Below are 21,986 nucleotides of genomic sequence, written 5' to 3'. Positions count from 1 at the left end.
GGGGCAGAAATTTCCTCGCTGGGAAAGAGACCGCGGCGATGTGCACGCATTTTCACCTTCTATTTTTTGGCTTCTAGCCCGCGGTAACCCCTCGCCGACTGAAGGCGCGTAACATGTAAACAGCGTTGAGCGTTCTCCAGCGTTATCCTGCCATTTCTTTCGCGCACTCATACCTAAAGCGCCTCACACTACCCAAACAACGCTGCAACTTTACCCTTGGCGCTTGAGTGAAACAAACTGCCTGTCCTTAGTGCCAAGGGAATGAAACGAACGACTATAAACAGCAGTGTGTTTTCTCCAGATGTTCATACTTGATGTGAAATTATGGACCAATTTTACACTAGGTTAGAGAAACGCGGTGGTGTGAGCAGCGCGTAGCCCCACAATGGGACATGCATTCAAAAGGGGCAAAAGAAAAACTGTAACAGGAACGAGAACTGAGCCAGGGTACACGCGGCGACAGAAACTGTCTTCATCGCTATTTTACAAGTGCACCATGCGAAACACGGCTTTTCAGGTGCATTCAAGGCATTATGTCTTGCCCTGGTGATTCTTAACTTCTAAGTCTTGTGTGTGCCATGCTGATTTGATGAAGCTTCCACAATACAGATTCGTCGCATGTCAGAAAGGCTTTCGGAATGGTCTTCAGCCTGTTCACATACCCATTAAAAGGGATTGGCCAAGGACGATGAAGTTGCGGTCGCTGACAGGAACGAGAGTAGAACCCACGACCGACAGTGGTGGGCAAGGCACTTAACCACTATAGACTAAGCTATACGCCCCACAGAACACGGCTTTTTGGGTATTCTCAAATCTGCCTACGTGCTTTGAATGCCAAAGCACTACTGTTTCTCCTGGTGACGCTTCGCTGCAACATAGCGCCGGTGTCACGCTTGTTCCATGAAACACAGAGTTTCGCAGTCTCCGATTACCTACTTCCGAATTGTGTTTGCAATTCCCATTCAATTCATTGAGAGTCCCATTCAATGGGATATTGACCAATGACGATGAAATGGGACTCTAGATGGTCACGGCCGATTGGCCTGCTCCCGTTTGGCAGCGAGTACAAGAAACATACTATGTGTACGGCCGATTCAACAATTGCCACCTGCTCACACTGCGATGATATATGTACCGCCTACCACATTTTTGGGCCTGTCTGAAGGCACTCAATTTGTATATATATATATATATATATATATATATATATATATATTGTCACGAAGCCAAACTTGTGCGAACTTGGGACTTGGGAGTGAACTTGTGCTCCCCTAACAACACACGGAATACACAGGCGGCGAGGCCGCAGACAACAAAGTGACGCGTGCGGGCGAGCGTCGGCGATTTGGATACCCCGGCGTCTGCTCTGCAGGCTTTTATCTTTCGGCGCGAGTGTTTCTCAAACCGTCGATTTACATCTAGAACATTGCAGATCAAAGAAGATTATTCCAGGCTAGTGACGTTAGCGCGAAACGCTCTCCGTATCAGAATGAGATAACCCGTGAGCCCTAAAAATAAATAAGGGAACACGCAATTTGCTTGGGACATAGATAACGCATCCGGGCACGGCCGGGCAGCAAAAACAAAATATAAACAAACAAACCGAATGCCTAGTTCGTGGCATTACTCCCCCTCTAAGAGTGCATCGACCCGATGCTAAAATAAAACGGCAGTCCGGACAAACAACAACAAAAAAGTCCGTCATCTTGCCCACCAAGGTTTGAGGCGAACCACGTGAACGACGTCGGGTCGCGTGCACCATCGTGCTGTGCCGGAATCACCATCGGGGATCACTTCGTAGGTAACTTGGCCAACACGTCGTAGAATCCGGTAGGATTCGAAACACCGTCGCAGAAGCTTCTCACTGAGTCCGCGTCGTCGGATGGGAGTCCAAGCCCACACACGATCCCCTGGGTGGTACTCGGTGTCTCGGCGTCGGAGGTTCTAGCGGCCGGCATCCACCAGCTGCTGCTCCGTTGTACGAACTCGAGCGAGCTGGCGGGCCTCATCCGCACGCTGAAGGTATCCTTGAACGTCGGCTTTGAGGTCGTCGTCTTCTACGTGCGGAAGCATGGCGTCAAGCATCGTAGTCGGCCGTCTTCCGTAGACAAGCTCGAACGGTGTCATCTGCGTAGTTTCTTGGATAGCCGGGTTGTACGCAAACGTGAGATAAGGAAGGACTTCGCCCCAAGTCTTATGTTCAACGCCTACGTACACAGACAACATATCCGCGGTCGTCTTGTTAAGACGTCCCGTTAGCCCGTTCGTTTGGGGGTGGTACGCCGTCGTTCTTCGGTGATCCGTGTTGTTGTAGCGTAAGATTCCTTGCATCAGCTCCGCAGTAACTAAAGGCCGTTCCGCGGTCGGTGATTAAGACTTCAGGGGCGTCGTGTCGCAGCACAACTTGGTTTATGAAGAACTTCACGACTTCTTGTGCAGCCCCCCTCGGAAGAGCGGGGGTCTCTGCGTAGCGTGTCATGTAGTCTGTCGCTACGACAATCCACTTGTTCTCGGATCGTGACGTAGGAAATGGCCCCAGAAGGTCCATTCCAATCTGCTGGACGGGCCTCGATGGGACGGCGATTGGCTGCAGTAGTCCGGCGGGTATCGTCAGCGTCATTTTTCGTACCTGGCAGTCACGGCAGCTTCGGACGTAGTGGGTGACGTCGGATGTAAGGCGGAGCCAGAAGTACTTCGCCTTGAGTTTTTCAATTGTTCGAGCTGTGCCGAGATGTCCGGAAGACGGGTCGACGTCGCACGCTTCCGAAATTTCGTCACGAAGATCTTCCGAGATGACAAGAAGATAATTCGTTCTCGTTCCGGTGCTGATATTCTTCTTCACAAGGACGGCGTTTTTCAGGCAGAATGCAGGTAAGTTGCGTTTGAAGGCCCTGGACACGGCGACGTTGCATCCTTGGAGGTAGTCGATCATGACGCGTAGATCTGGGACGGCACGCTGCTGGGCGGCCAGGTAACTCTCAGTCACATCTCCGAAGAACGCGCTGTCTTCATCGGGGTCTTGTGGTGGTGGGTCAACGGGTGCGCGGGACAGGCAGTCGGCGTCGGAGTGTTTCTTGCCCAATTTATAGACGATTGCAACTTCGAACTCTTGCCTTTTTGGTGATTTTGTTCAGTCGCCGGTAGTCAACGCCAAACCTTAATGTGCCGTCTTTTTTCTTCACCAGTACGACCGGCGCAGCCCAGGGGCTTTACGATGGCTGTATAATGTCGTCGCTGAGCATGTCGTCGACTTGAGTCTGTATGGCTTCCCGCTCGTGTGAAGAGACGCGGTACGTTGACTGTCGGGTAGGTGGGGCTCCATCTTCAGTTATAATGCGGTGCTTCGCTAGAGGTGTCTGGCGTAGTTTTGAGTTCGATAAAAAACACTCTCTGTAGCGACGCAGCAAATCCAACAATTTCTTCCGTTCTTCTTGTGGTGACGCCAAATTCACGTCGAAAGGATTAGGAAGTTTGAAGGAATCTTCAGGTGCGCGTTCAAAGTCGGCAACCGCGATCACGTCACTTGCTTGTTGCGTTTCTTCAAGGAACGCAATTGCAGCGCCCCTGTTTAAGTGCTGGTATTCCTCGCTGAAATTAGCGACCAAAACTTGGGACTGGCGTTGGTTAAAGCGCGCAATGCCTCTTACCACGGAGACACCGTGGTCGAGGAGCAACTTTTGGTCACTCTCTACGATAGCGTCGACGTCAGGAACAGCATCTCCACAATAGACGGTGATCATCAAGCTTGCGCGCGGTGGAAGGGTGACATCATCATCGGCAATTCTTAAAGCAGCACGGTGTTCGGGGTTCGGCTCCAGCGTCAGGGAGTGACAGGAGCAAAAGTTATGGACTTGGCCTTTAGATCAATTATTGCACCGTTGTCCGTCAAAAATTCCATTCCAAGAATTACGTCGCCGGAGCAGTTAGGCAAAATGACGAAGGCCACAGGGCACGTTGTGCCGGCTATGGTGACGCGCGATGTGCATGTTACACTTGGTGTTACGAGGTGACCTCCTGCTGCGCGAATGTGCGAACCGTCCCATCTGGTCATAAATTTCTTCAGCTTAGACGCAAATGGTCCGCTCATGGCTGAGTAGTCGGCTCCCGTGTCTATGAGGGCGACTACTTCAAAGCCGTCGATGGACAGCTCAACGTCGGACGCTGCCTTCTTCGAGTTCAGGGTGCGTCGTGGCGTCGTATCTCGGCTTGTGCGTGTTGGCGGTCAGCCACTGTGCGTCGTGGTCGTCGTCTTCTCAGCGGCAGCTTCGGTCACGTCGGGTACCCGTAGCGGCGTGTGTTTGTCGTCGTGTTCAGGAGTCACGTCCGGGTTAAATGGGGTCGTCGGGCTGAGGGCATGTCGGGAATCATCGCCTACCGTGAGTCGTTGCGTCGTTGGAGGGTTTTCATTTTTTTCCGCGGTCGTGCAGCTTTACCTCCAGAAGTTGCTGCTTTTAGTTTCCCCCGCGTGGGCTCGGGGGCCTTTCACGTGCGAAATCAGCATTGCTACGGCGGTTGGGAAACTGGTATGGGTAGGGCGAGGGCGATTGGTTCAAACGGGCTGCTCCAAGGCTGGTGTTAGACAGGTATTCTTCGATCTCCGATGGGCGCTGGCCAGGCCGGAGGCTGGGTGTGTCGACAGAGAACCCTCGCAAACGGAGCCTCTTGTAGGGGCAGCGACGGTAGATGTGGTCGGCCTCTCCGCAGTAGTAGCACAGCGGACGATTATCGGAAGTCCGGGGGGGGGGGGGGGGAGGGGGGGCGGGGAGGACGATTATCTAGACGTCCGTCTTCCTTGGGTTCTTTGTTTAGGATGCAGGGGGTCGTGCGGACGACAGTGGACGGCGGTACGGCGGGGCTTCTTGACGACGGGTTGGATCAGGGTGGGGTCGACGAACAGCTGCGGAGTAGGCCATGGCTTGTGGTTCGCGGGGTGCTACCGGCGGCGTAGAAGTTCCCAGTGCGTTTTGGACTCCTTCTCGGATTACGTCGGTCAGGGAAGCCACTTGAGGTGGCGGTGTCGTTGGAGAAAGCTTCCGAAGCTCCTCCCTGACTACTGCTCGGATGGTGTCGCGCAATGTATCGGGGCTTACAGTTGCGGCACCGATGGTCTCCGAGAACAGCGCGTTGACAGGGCCGTCGTACTGCCTGGTTCGAATTTCTCGCGTCTTCTCCATCGCGGCAGCTTCAGACACGAATTCGGCCACCGTTTTAGGGGGGTTACGGACAAGGCCAGCAGAGAGTTCTTGCTTTACTCCCCGCATAAGAAATCTCAGTTTCTTTTCTTCCGTCATTTCCGGGTCCGCACGGCGAAATAGTCGCTTCATTTTTTCAACAAAGATCACGACTCCTTCGTTGGGGTGCTGCGTTCGAGTTTCAAGCAAAAGCGCAGCTCCCTCTTTTCTCACAATGGTAGTTAAGGTCTTAAGGAACTCGCTTTTTAATTGAGTCCAGTCGGTAAAAGAGCTCTCATGGTTCTCGAACCAAGTTCGAGCTGCATCTTCTAACTAAAAGAAGACATGCCGGAAAGTTTCTTCATCGTCTCACCTGTTGAAGATGCGGTCACCCTCCAGCTTCTCCAACCATTCCTCGGGGTCCTCAGCGGGGCTTCCCGGAACAATGGTGGTTCCAGGGGCTGTTGTAGGACGATGGGAGGAGTGGCTTGTTGCTCCATAGTATTGGTTGCAGCATTCATTCTCTTGGGCGCTTCTGGCAGTAGAGCGAACTCGGGCAGTAAACCTTGCAGTCGGCGGCTGGCTCTAGTTTGTTTTTGTTTCCTGCGCTTGGGGGTGGTAGCCAGCGCCACACGGGCTACTCGGGGTGAAGGGGACCTTCTTTTTAACCCCCGGGCCGTGACTCGAGCGTCTACGGCTACCACCCCCTCGCTGGCTACCACCCCCAAGCGCAGGAAACAAAAACGCCTGAACATAAATACCCCAGTAAGTGGAGAAAAGTAACCCCGCCGGTAGCGTAGTGGTTATCGCACCAGACCGGTATTTTGGAGGTCGTGGGTTCGGATCCCACCTGGCGGGCATTTTTTTCTCCCTTTTCTTATTTTCCAAAATTCTTTTTCTTGAACTACTACATCCTCCCCTTTGCTTTCCGAGGTCTTCTTGACTGCCAATTCTTATTTCTATCTTATATATATATATATATATATATATATATATATATATATATATATATATATATATATATATATATATATATATATATATATATATATATATATATATATATATATATATTCTGACTGAGCAAAATTTACTTTCTCTCCCTTTCGCTGATTTCCGTAATGATTTCGCATGAGAATTACGTAACCAGAGTTCGGAGGACCGAGTAATTTCTTATTTGCACATCTTCAGCACAGCAAGTTGATACGCTTTCTGTATCTAATTCGCTTACAGTTCTTTTTGCTTCCGCGAGGGTCAACGAAGCGGTACAGTCGACTGAGCGAGTTATCCGCGCAACGGTGTTGTGATTTTGAAGACCAAAGCTGTGTATGTGTTGAGGCCTATACCATGAGACGGTTCATTACAAACAGCTCGTTTATTTCATTCCAAAGAGTTCGGCGGTTCATTCGAAAGAGTGGCACGGCAGAATACTATTCACACCACGTTCTAATGCAACAATGGATATATAAAAAAAACGAAACATCGAAAAAACGTCCATTCGTTCATAGATGCTCGAGGTCACCCTTCTATGTCCATTTTTTCACGTCCTCTCGACTTATACTGCACGTGCTAAAAAATTCCTCACGGTGTTTAAGTCTGCTTACGTGCTCGAAAGGCGAAAGCCTCACGAAACTTCCACTATTCTGCAACTTTTGGTTTTCCCTCACGGCTTTGCGAATTTTGTGAAACGGGAACATTAGATCCTCAAAGCTCACGATTCCAAGCCGATTCCCGAGGAGGTATCTGCCACGACGAAAGGAACAACACCTGTTCTACCGCTCGTAATGCGTGGACGTGGCGCTATTCCCTCCTCCTGGGTAGGCTATTCCCACTGTACATCAAATAGCACGTCGTTTTATCGCTGATGCAACTATATAAACACAATAATATTGATTACCATCCCATAAACATTTCGTACATTGCAAAACCGATCGTTTTGAATTGTTCAGAGCACCCTTTCGAACCCCCTGCGTGTTCGTATGCTGGCATGTCGACATGCGAACGAGCTGCATTGTAAGCGGCACGCTTAAGCGGCCCAGCTGTTAAACCACACTCATAAGTACAACCTTGAGGAAATAACTTGAAAAACTACTGGTATTATTCGATAGGATAAGTGAAAGACTAGCAATAGTAACGTAGTAATACTTATCTGCAGGCGTGAACGAGAAGACAACGAGGTCGATATTGCGCAATAGTCATGGCAGAAACAAAAGGTCAACAACACACTCGTGAAATATGTCGCTGCTTTCCTGCGTCACAAGGTATTATACCGCCCCAAACAAGTCTTACTCGCATGGGCTGTCCTTTACACAGAGGCTTTCGTCGGTTGCAGCCGAGTTGGCGAAAAATACTTCCGCGTACATTCACCGGTTTTTCTGGCTAGGTTGTATCTATAAGGTTCGGTCGCTCAGTTCTATGTCAACATGACACGCCAATTATGGGTCGAGCCGCGCACTGACATGAAGGTGACGTGTAGAAAGCCTTACGGTTTGACTGTGGCGTTTACGTTTTAGTTCCCTTACACCTTCGCCAGAAATGCCTAGTTGCCGTGAAGACGAACAGGAAAGGGTACGTGTAAATATGTTCCGGTGGTAGTTATGATTTTTAGGCCTGCTTTTTTCCGTGTTTGCCCTCAAACAAACGAAACCTAGGTAAAATGAGTGTCGGACAGCTTCTCTAGGCGGTGCTATTGATCGGCTGTAATAAGCCGGAAGATACGACAAATACCCAGCGAGAGAGAGAGAGAGAGAAAGATAGCATCTTCATTTTCATTCTATAAAGGCGTCTGCATCACTGGGGTGGAACTGCTGTTACCAGTCGTCCCCAAGCACTGTATCAATGTGCTGAAGGGAGGCCTCCCAGTACTTTTCTTGTGGTATAGTTTTGATGAGATGGCTAACTGTGCGACTATGCAAAAGTGCGTAAGAAAAGTCCAAAGGGGAAGCGCACGAGTTGGCGCGGTTTTCCACCCTGGTGTTCGCTTGATTGGTAGACGTTTCCGAGATCTATCGTGTTTTGGAAGTGACGACGTTTACGCGGTTGTAATCTTCCGTCCTAGACTGGCTCGCCACAGCGGGAGACGGAAGGGAGAGCACGGCATACAGGCACTTGCTGATCTCCTCTCCCAGAAATCCAAACTGATACCACGCATTATATTCTCTTCGTGCTAGCTCATACGGATTACGCACTAATATGCGCTCCGAAAGCGCTCGAACCGACGTAAAGGACTTCCCCAGGGCTCAAAAAAAAAAGGTACTGGCAGAGAGAAGACCTGTCTCGTAGATCCACTCTCACATTCTCACATCAAATCACAGCAAATTTAAAAAGAGAAACTATATGGGTTGTCTTCTTGTGCGGTTAAGGTGTGGTGCAAATTTATGTTTAGTAATTCTTCTGTTTTTGTGAACGCCAATGTTTGCGTTTCGTATACTCACTCTAAATTGACACTCTAGATGATATGAAACGTGCAGAACTGAAAATTTTTCCCGGGGTGTTACGTGTTTTCGCTGTTTTTTTATCGTATATCTGTTATCGCTTAGTGTTCCTATTCTATGTTGTAACTCATGTTTGTTTACGTATAGACACTTGTATCGAACATCCCCTAGCCACGTATTCAGGCTGCCGGATCCGGCCTAATAAATCTTTAATTTGGTAGAGATGGCTAGCAGCATTGCGAACTTTTTTGTTTTGTTTTGTTTTTCTGGCTACGTGCCGTACTGGATCCGCGTCGATTTCTGTATACCCGTTCTGCGCTCAGAGCTCTTGCGTCAAACTCAGCGCGCTACGTCACTAGTGTGACCAGCTTTGTCCGCTTTATTGTCTTCTTATGATTAGTGTTGGCGCTTTACCGTTCTAGATACCCTCGCGGCTTTTGCGCAATCGCGCAGCCGGGGGCCTCCACGGATTATACCCCTTCTTGTCTGGAGGTTCAAGGCAATCCACACATTTGGACGGCGCGCGCCATTTCGGAAGACTAAACAAAAGGGGTCGAAGCGTAAGAACGAGCCGCTTTTCGTCGTGAACGATGTTTCCTTTTTTGTAGGTGGTCGTTACGCAAGAACCCCACCACAACAGAATTCCGGCTGATGGTAAGGGGGGGCATTTTCCGTACCCAACGGTAATTAATCTTTCCATTTCCGCTGGGACAATGGTAGCTCAACTAGTCACGTCACGGCACGACCTTGCACAATATGTTGTGGCCGCTGTTTTCTTTGTGGCTCTATCGGCTATTTTGGTGGAGCTAAGCCAGCTGCTTCTTTCCTTGTTGGTCATAAACACTCATAAAGCACCAGGGCGCGTTACTATTGTGACGTCGTAGACGCGGCGTCATTTTTCTGCCGTTCTACGCAGAATACACAGTCGTGAACTTGGAGATCCATGCTTGGTCTGAAAACGCTTTACGAGCATCCAATTAAAAAAAAAAGGAATACGCGCACGCATAAAATAGCGCAATTTGTACAAACAGCCGTGCAACTTTGTAGGTGAGAATGTCGGATAGAAGAAAACATTTCGCAGCGGGGTTTATTATCATATGAGTCGGTTTCCTCTTCGTTTGTCTTTTCAGTTTTGATTACAGCGGAGCTTTCAAAGTACACACAAAGAAACTGGTCGTTTAAAAAAAAGGAATGAGAACCATGGCACCCACAGCGTTATCACGCGAGTGGCGGAAGCGGCGAGAGCTGAATGCAAGGTATCGCTATGCAAAGCTTCCACAACGCTGGTCTATAGTTTTTTTATTTATTAGTTTTTAAGGGCCGAAAGTGCATTCACACATCAGGAGGAGGGCAAGAGACTACAGCCTGACGAGGCCCTTCCTCCCAAAGTAGCTTGCACCGAACTCGGGAGCTGCACACATCTCAAAATCAAATTAAAAGAAAAAAATAGATACAACATTTTCTTATATCATGCAGAAAAGGAACAACATACCTACCACAATCTTCGAAGCCCAGAAAGAAAGGAAAACGTTACGCAAAAGAAATAAAAACATACACACACACATACCATAAACGAACAGTTTTACCGCATTAATTTACAAATCAGCGGAAAAAATGGAAAAAAGCGTGACATGCAAACGTTTAGTAGAGCCAAACAGCTCAATTAAAAGTGAGAACACGGCAAGAAAGACAAGTTTAATACAGACCGTTACTCAGCTTAAACATACAAAAACAATATAAAGATAGAAACACCAACGTAACACTTTTTCCTCGAAAATTATACTGTCTGCTAACGCATTGTAAATTCGGCATATCATTGTAACAATACCTGAAGCAAATGTTTTTAAACAGTTTTATTGATTTAAACTCTGTAATAAGCTCCACAATCTCCTCATTACTATTTAAAAAGTCTATGACGTGATATTGCTTAAACTGAATGCCATAATTCGTTATAATCCTAGGCTTTATATAATGTTTATTTCTTAGGGGTACGCCGTCTTAGGTGAAGATTCTAGATTCTAGGTCTGGGTGTTCATAAAATATGTGGTGGATATCCTGTGCGCGTCTTAAATTAACTAAGCCGTGGATTTTCAGAATGCCCAAGCTTCTCCACTGTTGTTCTGTACTTTCTCTATAGGATATATTCGCAATAGCCCTGATAGCTTTTTTTTTTGTAGTACGAGTAAAGCATTCATAGTTTAATTTGTAGTATTGTCCCAAATCAGAAGAGAATAGTGTAACAGGGACTGCGCAAGAGCAAAATACAACTCCTTTTCAAACCAACAGGGTAACAAACACTTAAGTATCCATAAAATACCGACAGAACGCGATACCTTCGTACACATGTGATTTAAATGATCAATCCATGACAATGTATTATTGAAAATAACACCCAAGAAACGTATTGGGGGACCACTTCAAGAAAGGATTCCCGAAATAGAAGCACTGGAGCAAAATCTAATAGCATATTTTTTGCTCTAAATATGATCCATTTTTTCTTATTGACATTTAGTTCTTGTTTATTTTCCATTAGCCATTTGGATAATTCCTGAAGCCACAATTTGCAGTATTGGTAATGATTTCGAGGTTGGGTCCTGTAAAGAAAACATTAGTATCATCTGCATAAAGAACTATTGAGGGGGTACGGGGTATTTTATTTATATCATTAATATACAAGAATAGAAGCGGCCCCAAGATAGCTCCTTGGGGAACACCACTCAGTATCGTTCCGAAATTGGATGCAACACCATTTACAATGGTGCATTGTTTCCTAGAATTTAAGTAACTACTAACAAGATCAAGTTATAAACCTCTTATCCCATAAAATGGTAACGTGTGGATCAAAATGTCGTGTTTAGCAGAATCGAAGGCCTTCCTTAAATCTAGAAACAAACCAATTGTGAATATTTTATTTTCTATGTTGTTTATTATCGCTTCCTTTATGCCATGCAGTGCCATTTCAGTAGACTTCCCCTTTTGGAAACCGTATTGGTCATTCACAATTTCTTCTTTTTTTATTTTAAAAAATTGTAAGACGTGGATGTATCACATTTTCAGTCACTTTCGAGAATACTGAGAGTACAGAAATAGGATGCTAATCCCCAAAATCACTGCAGTTACCGCCTTTGTGTACCACTTAGACCCTAGCGGTTTTGAGCTTTTCAGGGAAAATACCTTCTGTGAGCATCTGGTTACATATGTGACTGAAAACGGGTGCAATTATATCTCTTAGATATTTAACTGTTTCCGCTTTGATGTCGTCGATGCTGATTGAGCATTTATTCTTAAAAGATTTATGAATTGGAAAATTTCAGTAGGGATTGTGGGAGATAAAAACATTGTTGCCGAATTGTTGTCAACCAGGTATGCTGTAGGGTCTACTTCAGTCGAATAGTCATTTACTGAACGGACAGTAAGGAAGTACTCATTGAATTTATTTGACAGAGACACACCGGAATAAGAAGTACCGTCCCCTTGCATTTCAAGTAGGACTCTTACATGATTTCGAAACCAACGAATTATAGGTTCTCCAAATTTGCTCTACTGATCGCTTGTCCATTTCCGCTGATCGTTTGACATCCATTTCCGCACATCAAGCGTTGAACCACGCGTATACCGACGCGAGTATCGATAAGCAGTGATTTTATACCAACACTGCAAGCTTAGTTTCGTTTTTTATCGATCTGCTTTTTAAATACAAGAGCAGCCGCGTTGACATGATATGCCGCAGCCGATCTCTATATAGTTCCGCTACGGCGGGGATGCGGTGAGGGCGTTTAACTATCAAAGTTCGCAACGAAAGTTTGGAACATTCCTTCTTCATTTTAAGCTCGCCAAGCTGCCGTGAAAGCAGCCTACATTTGTTTACCCTGCGAAATCGGAGAAAAATAACACGCCTCCCCACTGGTTCATTTTGAAAGTGTTTGATCCCCAGTCGGAGCCAGAGAATACTTCATGAGGAAAAACAATGAAGTACCTTTAGCACGAGACACTTTCAAAATTAAAAACCTCCGGGTAGCACGAATATGTCCATATCCATCTGTTTAGAGGTTACGTGTTCATGCGGAGTGGTAAACAAGACATTTTATCCGAAGAAGAAACGAAAATGCATCACCAATTGGTAACGCTGTAAGGACGGCAGTGCAGTAGCCGTCTTATAACCTGTTTAATTCTTCACACTGCTTGACTCAGTCGTCGCCTTCCCTCCACCCTGGAAATAATATTGCGTTTTTAGCATACGCGTGGGTTTGCATGACATAATCAACAGAGCCTTGGCGATAGATCAGCCCATTTCATGGTCAGACTCGCCTCTGAGACTTTAGCTCCGTAGGTTAAGTAGACTCGATTGCTGCTCGGACGAATGCTCCGACCAAGTTACCTCGACGTAATATGCCTGCACCTGGAAGCGGAACAAGTGACCTTGCCAGGTTAAGATCTAAGACCATACATATCTATATATCTGCATATTTTGCGATGTAGCATCGTAAATAGCGAAAGGAGACCTCAAAGCGCTCAACAGCACCGCCGAGAGCAAGGTTAGGCCACCGTCTCGCCTCCTTCAAGCTTGCCGGAACGAGGTGCTTTCCATTTTCAGCCTCCACATCTCTGGTGATCTAAAATCTGATTTCTCGGCGCGTGGGACTAAGCGGCATGGGCGAGTTAGGATTAATAGGCCGCGAAAAGAAAGCGAATGCGTTGGAAAGACACGCTCGCGGGCTCCGTGTTACTTGAAGTTTGCGTTACCTAATACCCCTTATCTGACGGTTCGAGAAGGCCTATCGGCGGCGATCACGTGCTTTCGCCTTCACTTGTATTGGCACCGCACGATTTCGTAACGGATCGCAGGTGCGCGCCATAACACAGTCCGTTTGTCTTCAAGGTGATCAGGGCCTTCAAGCATGTCTCAAGCTATGCCGCTGTTATCTCTGCCGGTTGTCACCTTGCTCTGCGTTTTGCTGCATTTTTTCTGGTTAACCGCAATTGCAGTTAGTTTCAAGCTGTCTAGTTCCGAATAAAGCATAGCTATATGTCGTCTTGAGGATCCCTGCATGAAGATATCTCTGTCTCCTTTAATATAACAAAAATGTCGCTATGTTTCCCTTCACAACGTATTTCACTGAACTAACGCAAGGTGGGCAATGAAACCGATCAGTGTCGTAAATGGAAGTTGGCAAAAGGGACTTTCCATTTTACGGACTTCAACAATTAAATGGCAAAGTAGGTGTCTAGGTGACCTCCACACGGCTGATTGAGAGTGGTACGAGGTCAGTAAAAGTGGTTTTTGATTACCATCGCCTCTGCATAAACGCTGATAACCTCCTGCAGCAGTGTTAGAACAAAACAAAATGCGTCGCAACCCAAAAAAAGTATTGCTGAAAGTGAGAGCGGGGAGTCGCGCAATCATCTTTCCAGTAAACGCGCGGTCGCACGGCAGCTGCTGGGGCCTTATAAGTACTGTGATGCTACTAAACCTATAGGGGCCGTGAAGGCAGTATAGAACCCTTTTACATTTGAAAACAAAAAAACTAGATTTGGTGACACACGCAACTGCATTCCAGCCACGAAATATATATATTTTTTTTCACCGGTAAAAAATGCGACATATCGAAAAGGTTTCAGATTTCCGGCTTTAGTGACGCAATGCGGGCAGGAGTGACGTAATATTGGACAGCACTGAAATAATATGGCATCCTAGATTTACCAGTCCTGGACGGTCCTCGGGCAGTCCTAGGACTGCGTTCGGACCGGATGTCCCATAGGAATACAAAGGAAAATCGAGTTCCGGATGGCGTCTCGGGCAGTTCGTGGATGGTCCGGAACTGATAATCGAGGATGCCTATAGTTGCCAGTGTATCAACTGCAGGTTTGCATTCAAGCAATGAGATCAAACGCGGAACTAGAGGCCCCATTACGATCACGATGTCATGTTTCTTGGAGGTGGTTTAGGTGGCCGCCAATCGCACGAACGAGATTTGGCGTGACCTAGTCGAGAAATCGCGGGAAAAGGAGTGGAGGAGTTGCAACTGCTTCATATGTTTTTAAAATGGTGATTATTTGTTTGCAGTTTGCGAATAAATTGGCGGCATTATTATAAAAAAAGTGCACTTTTTAGTGAACCAAACTTGTATTTTGTCTACATGGCCCCTCTAAAGTGATGTCGAGAAACATGTCAAGGTACGGCCGGGCCGAATTTGAATGTGCACCTTCCCTTCCCAATGCTAAGCCCACTGTTACTGCGATGTTCGGACAATTAAAAGTATCATGAAAAGATACTGGTACTATATCGATCGGCAACAGGAGTATGGCGCATGCGCAGACAGGCATAGCGCGCATGGGCAGACTGCGCAGGGTTTACGTTTACCGCAGAACTAACACATAAGAGATTGGCCTGACTGAAGACTCTCCTTAGCAGAACGGCACGTTATGTCTGGGAAAGGAATAAACAAGGACGTCTTTGTGTTTCGCGTAGCGGGAAACACAGCCACCATAACTATGCCTTCGCTAGTCACTGAACGTGCCCAGTACTATAGAGTTAGCAGTTCCTGGAACATATTCAAGAGTACCAAGTTCTCAAAGGCCGCGCCCACCCAGGAGAGAGAGAGAGAGAGAGAAAGACTTTATTTGAGGCCAGCAGGGAGTGGGAGGTCGGGATGCGCAGAGCCTCCACATCCCACCCACGTTCACGACGTCCTCGGGACTAGGCCCCGCCGGTGTCGGCGTGAGCGGTGCGCGAAAGGTACTCGGGAGTTCGTCCCTTTCCCCCCCGTCTGCGACTCGCTCCGCTTCTGCCTGGCGAGAGCAGCCTCGAGCTGCTGGACGGCTAGAGTTTGTGCGTTCAGGTCCGTCGAATAGACGGCACTCGTTATGGTGTCCGGCAGCCGGCCGTAGAGGTCGGCAGCTTCCACGGGGTGCACTGCACAGTCCCACAGGATGTGGGCCAGAGTTGCGCGATGTTGCCCGCACACACTACACACGTAGGGAGAGGGGGCCTCCCGACTTCAATGGCGCTTTTGGCACGGGCGAAGCGGCACGCACGAGAGGAGAAGGGAGAGCGGGTTTCCCATCGGGGCAGGTGACACTCGGGGGAATCGGAATTCCGTTCCGACCGCGCTACAACGTGCGCCGATTCGATCTCAACACATAAAAGCACACCCCGCAGGAAAGTTCAAAAACATTCGCATCGGGTTCAATTGGCAATTAATTGTTTCGTCTTCACAACATAAGATTTGCTTAGGTGTCCTTAAGTGCATTTTGTTGGGTATTTAAAAAAATGTATCATGCAGTTACCGGTTTTTCTGTGGCATTCTAGCATATAATCTTGTGGAAACGCTTTGGCTATGACGTACACTGCAATTCAAACTTCGGATGAAGTTGCACCTGCTGGGAAACGTTTATGCAGGTTCACCGAACCACATGTATGCGGTACTCAACGGTTCACCCTACGTGGCAGGTACAGCCACCGCGAGTGAGATACTTCCGGCGACCTCAGTATTTCTATCTTATGCCGCTGAAAGTTAGTAAACGATATCTAGTAACTACGCAATATGTGATTAATTCAGTACATTTGTCTAACGGGCAAACTTTTTAAATATCTGGTCGCGTATTTTACTAGCACGACCTAGGTGTAAGATCACGTCATCGCGTTTCGTCTGAAGCACAGATGGAACGGCGATCTCATTTGTGGTAGTTAGTTAAGCATGTGATCCTACATGTGTGAGATTACGTGTGTTCTGTTCAAACCGAGTCAGTTGTGGCCATGTGTCGATGGACTTGATGGACTTGAAAGGGCGATGGACTTGAAACCCATTGGGATCTTCCCACGCAGGCTCGAATACTGCCGGCTGCGTCTGCATTCCCGTTATTTTTTTTATTTAGATGCATTGTATGTCTTATGAGGCCAAGCATCGCTGGTTCTCCACATCAATCAGGTTATGGGGTTAAACGAGCCGAAACTGCGCCTGATCTTCGAGGCGCGCCGTCGTAGAGGGCTCCGGATTAATTTTGACCACACCTCGGGATCTTCCCCGTGCACCGAAATATCGACATGCGGGCGTTCTTGTTTTCGCCTTCCACTTGAAAAGCAGCCACCGCAGACGGGATCCCATTCACGTCGGTAGGCGGCCGATGAGGTGGTGAGGCCGAGACCACATTTATTCACAGTTGCTTGGGGATGACAACATGGGCCCGAGAAACGGAGTGCGGCCGAACAGTGCGGATACCATGATGTTCGGTCTTGCGTCATCATCTGAAGAACTGATGATGATGGGGCGCTGGCGTTGCTGATATTGGTATTGGGGTGCAGCGCAAACACTTAGATGTTTATACGCATAAAGATACCAAAGACGGTTTGGTTCATCTATATTGACCCCACCATCGTTCGCCGTTGCCGTATAAACAAGCCTTCCCAAGGTCGCAAATCTTTTGCGCCCACTGCACCCACACGTTACTATTGTTGATAGAACAATAACTAAATAGCGGCAGCAACACGTGAAAGAACCGTTTCGTAAACGTTGAACGTCTCCTGACAATAACAAAAAACACCTTGTTAAAAAAGTTTCTATAACAGGCTCCCACTTCTCGAACAAGTCCTGTGAAGTAGCAACCTGCAAATTCACAGCCATAGCGGCCATGTACTCAGGATATGCAAGTAGCATACAACAAGGTCAAAAAAAATATTTATTCTTCCATCAAACTGGCCGTACAAAAATTATGCGCAGAAACGGTTGCTCATTTCTGTTGGGAAGAGCCTTGGTGAGATCACTCATGAACCACCTGCAGACCATAACATCAGAACAGGACACTGCAACAACGTAGCCCTGCGCTAATAATCCCTCCACAAATATAGACTTTACACCATCAGCGTGACATTAAGCACAAAATGCCTGATGTGCGTCTTCCAGAAACTGATATTATGAAAACAAAATGATACAGTGAATTTTAAAAAAATAATCCCCCCTAATTTAGAATCGTATAACCGACCCATACCTGCCAGGCAAGGTCATATTATTGGCGCGGACTGATTCACGAAGCATGTCAGCTTTGCGACACTACACCCAAGCGTAACCAACACGGTCACCATGCAGGCCCTGTACAACGCAGCTGTACAAATTGGCAGACTCATCGCCCGGATAGCCAAACAACACCATGGACTCAAGGAACATAATCTCCTTCGGTTAGTTCAAGCCTTTATTATCAGCAAAATAACTTACGTTACTCCATACCTCAAACTCAAGAAAGCAGAGAAAGAGAAAGTAGACCGAATTATTCGCTGGAAAATTACTGGAGATGGACATTCACAACACGTTGGATGAACTTATAGAAGCACATCGCATTGCCCAATACAACCGGCTGGTGGGGACCCCCAACCGGGCGGGCCATGCTGGAGTCGCTGCCCATACCTTTCGCGGACCAGAACGGAACCAAAGACGTCATTGAAGCTGGCCTAAGAGACAAAATAAGTGTGGCCCCACTGCCTAGAAACATGCATCCGGAGCACAATCAAGACCGACGGCTTGCCCGTGCGAACGCGCTCCACGAGCAGTACAGTTCAAACCCAGCGGTATGCTACGTCGACACGGCGGACTACCCTGGCCAACGTGCGGTAGTGGCCGTGTTGGTAGATCAGCAGGGAAATGCAACCTCATCTTGCTCAATCTCTACGCCCAACCCAGAAATGGGTGCAGAGGTGGCCATAGCTCTTGCAATTACGGGCACGCAGGCTACTACCATTATCTCGGACTCGAAGGCCGCCCTGCGCAACTATGCGCGCTGTAGGATTTCCACCACAGCCGCCAAAATCCTTACGGATAGCGCGACCCCAGTTTCAAGGCACATCCGCTTGGTATGAACGCCAGCTCACTCGTCTCTCCCGGGGAACGAGATGGCACATGAAGCAGCCCGAGGATACACGAACCAGGCTGACTTCGAATCCGACAACGTGCCGTCTGTGACGGGGGAGAGGGAGGGACTGGCAACTTACCGAGAGATTACTCAAAACTATAGGCTGAGCTGACTGAAATTTCCTGCGGCCCACACTGCGCAAAACAAATGGCAAACAGTTGCTTCGTGCAGGTTGCCATCAAATGCGTTCCCTCAATCCGCCCTGTGCCACCGCAGCTATCCGGATAGGTACATGGACAGATGCAAGTGGTGCAACGTTGCAGCATCCACACTACAACATATGGTCTGGCAATGCCCCAATAAACCACGTGTTTTTGAACAAGTAATACATATAAGAATTAGTGAGCAGTGGGAGGCCGCAATGCTCAGCTCTCTTCCCGAGATACAAGCTGCTGTCATCCAACTGGCAGAGGACGCCGCCAGGGACCACGGGTTCCTGACCGCCGTATGATAGGACGAAGATACCGGACATTTCCGCACGGTGTATTCGTCTTAAAAGGGATAACAAAGTCTGTTCTCTCTCTCTCTCTCTCTCTCTCTCTCTCTCTCTCTCTCTCTCTCTCTCTCTCTCTCTCTCTCTCTCTCTCTCTCTCTCACCCAAGCGTAGTCATGCAAGCGTCGATATCGCGAATGGACTAGGTGCCACTCGCTTTCCCAAATCCGGAGCCGTCGGCTGCAGTACAGTGATTGAACCACACCGCCGGTTATTGCACGCACATTGAAATAAACAGCGCTACGTAAGCGGTAGTATCAAGTCGTAAAACAAGCAAATAATTTAACGTGACAAAACCTCCCGGCCTGTTCAAGTGTGCGAGTGCACGCTCCCACTGCATGCTTTTCCGCGTGCTGTTCAATGATCTAGAGTCCTCGAAATTTCACGTTAAGCTTCTTTACGCCGTTGCTCTGCTGGTTAGGCCGTTGTGGTGCCCATTCGCCTTTCCGTTGATCTTTCTGGCCTCTGGGGGAACTGTAGCCGCCGAAGTGGCCTCATAGTTTCCGCAGAAAAAGTGCACCTCACCACGCTTGGTCCTCACGTAAGTGCTGAGGTAGAAGTTGACGAAGAGCACCAAGAAGAAGAAGCACTGGGAGATGGCCAGGTAAATCAAGAAGCGTGGGTAGCCGCAGTCCTTGAAGAGCGGAACACTCACATACACTATGAAGACCGCGAACTGCAGGATCTGCATGCGCGTGATGTACCGCTTCCACCACAGGTACTTCTGCACCGAGGGACCCAATGCGGACAGGAAGTAGTAGGTGTACATGACGATGTGCACGAAGGAATTTATGCACACTCCCATGACTCCCTGGCCGCCGGGGCCGAAGGTCATGAAGAGCCAGCCGTTCCAGACGACCAGCGAGTGGTGGACCACGTGCAGGAACGAGATGTGGCTGTACTTCTTGCGCAGCAGAAAGAACAGGGTGTCGGCAAAGTCCAAGATGCGGACCACGAAGTACCACCAGCCGTAGTTAATTAAGTGGATGGAGTTAGGGTCGTGGATATCGATTCCCTGGCAGATCCAGCTGTAGCCGCCGCCCAGGTACGAGAAGCGGAGGATTTTCGACAAGAAGAAGCTGTTCAGGAGCACCATGCTGGCGTTGTAGGCCATGATGACGTGCTTGAGGTCGAAGGCCTTGCGGCCCTCCATCCATTTTGGACCCCAGACCTTGACCACGTACAGGTAGCCGGCAATCAGAGACAGGACCAAGGTAGGGTTGCCCACGAAGAGCAAGTCCTTGGTTCGCGGATCGGCACGAGCCTCCAGCTCGTCCAGGAGGTCCATCACGTAACTCGTCATGGTAGTTCTGGGAATGAGCGTGTGACCCGTTATTAAAGGCATACAGTCAAACCTCGATATATCGAACACGGGTATATCGAATTATTGCCTGTATCGAACACTTTCTATATCACGCGGAAAATCACATGCATTTTTAATTTTTTATTTCGAACTGGGACGGACGTGAAATGGGTATATCGAACTCCGCCACCCCAGACTGCCCAGACCGCTCGCGCTCTGTTGACAGGCGGCGAGCTATCCCGCAGTACCCTAGAGGATAGTGGTGGCGCGATGGGCGTTCCTGACTGCTGCGCATCGGTTGCACCGAAGCAGAATTGGACGTTGCAAAAGAAGAATGCGAGCTTGAAGAAACCTGGGGCCAGCTGGAGCGCTTTGCTGGGGCTGAGCCACGAAGCATGTGCATTGATAACTTTGTTGGCGCTTGGCGGTCACGATAGCACCGGAACGACGGCGTAGTTGACGGATGTGGAGATCCTAGCGGAAATTACTACTCAGCGCACAAACGAAGACGCAGACGAGGTTGTACCCGCAAGCGCTGCTAGTGCCCCGCTCCCGACTTCGACCGAGGCTTCAGCGGTTTTGGCCCTACCGCACCGCTACAGCAGCGCTATTGAAGGCACCGGCCTGTCACTAGTGGAACGTTTGGACTACGTTGAGGAAGTCGTGTATAACACGCCAGGCTTCCCTGCTGTAGTACTTTAAGCCAAAAGAATAAATACTTTGAAGCTCCAAGTGAGTATTTACGGCAAAATGCGTTCATTTATTGATTTCTACCAGTTTATGACTCGTTTTTTACGTGATTTTATATAACGAGTTATGGTTATATCGAACTATTTCGTGGGCACCGCGCTGTTCGACATATCGAGGTTCCACTGTATAACGAGTAGTTGTGGAAGTTGGAAAATGTAATTGTCCCAGTACTCAATTCTCCGCTAACATTAAGCCACCTCAGTTGATTGAGTAAGTTAAAATTCTGTGCGAAGTATTTCAGCCTAGTGGAAATTTTAATGCATGCGAAATAAACAGTGCAAAAACGAAAGGCGCAGAAATCAATGAACACGCTCCCATGCACACGCACCCACACTAAAATGGTGTCCTTACCTCTCTGTCGTTACCTCTTCGTGTCTGTTTTGTCCGACTGTCCAAAATTCTGGCGATGGCGCAAGAACACTCCAAACAGGCCACCAACGATCCTGCCACCTTGCCCGCTTTATAACTGGTGGAGAAAGTCTGCGGGTCAAAACTCTCCTTCTTGGGTCGCCGGTGGAGGGCCGCGAGGTAGCAGAACGCTTTGCCTGAATGGCTACTGACGATGGCGGAGAAAGTGAGATGGGTTTTTATGCTCCAGATTAGAGAGATACGCCTTTACCATCAATGCCAACTATACTCCGTTTCAAACATCAGTTGCGCTGTGTGCTTCCGCGACCAAAAGTAGTGGGTTGCTTGCCGTGCGCCAGATACAATAAATGCTTCGCCGGCAACCTTAAAGCATAAATATTTATCATCAGCTTGACAAAAAACGCCCGTGTTGCCCGACAAACGATCGAAATATGCGAGTTTGTATTTTATGTTTGTCGCTTTCGTATCAGGTTTTCCCTCTCCGCGCAACCTTGAACGCCGTTTTTTGTTTACTCTTTGAGGCATCGTTGAAAAAATGGCGTCCAGCTCTCGGGCTTCGACCACGT

The 21,986-nt window shown here is 48.2% G+C and overlaps 1 protein-coding gene and 1 pseudogene across 1 annotated transcript in view; both read right to left on the bottom strand.

Annotated features, from left to right (window-relative positions):
* Window positions 1–21,986, bottom strand: part of LOC144175350 (uncharacterized) — a 199,533-nt gene that overhangs the window by 28,732 nt on the left and 148,815 nt on the right. The window lies entirely within an intron of this gene.
* LOC144173344 (very long chain fatty acid elongase 7 pseudogene) lies at window positions 19,268–20,499 on the bottom strand (annotated as a pseudogene).

This window comes from Haemaphysalis longicornis, unplaced genomic scaffold, assembly GCF_048455015.1.
Source record: "Haemaphysalis longicornis isolate Haplotype H1 unplaced genomic scaffold, Haemaphysalis longicornis Haplotype H1 scaffold_3, whole genome shotgun sequence".
Lineage (NCBI taxonomy): Eukaryota > Metazoa > Arthropoda > Arachnida > Ixodida > Ixodidae > Haemaphysalis > Haemaphysalis longicornis.
Note: the sequence above shows the minus strand (reverse complement) of the source record. Positions and strands in the feature narration are given on the sequence as shown.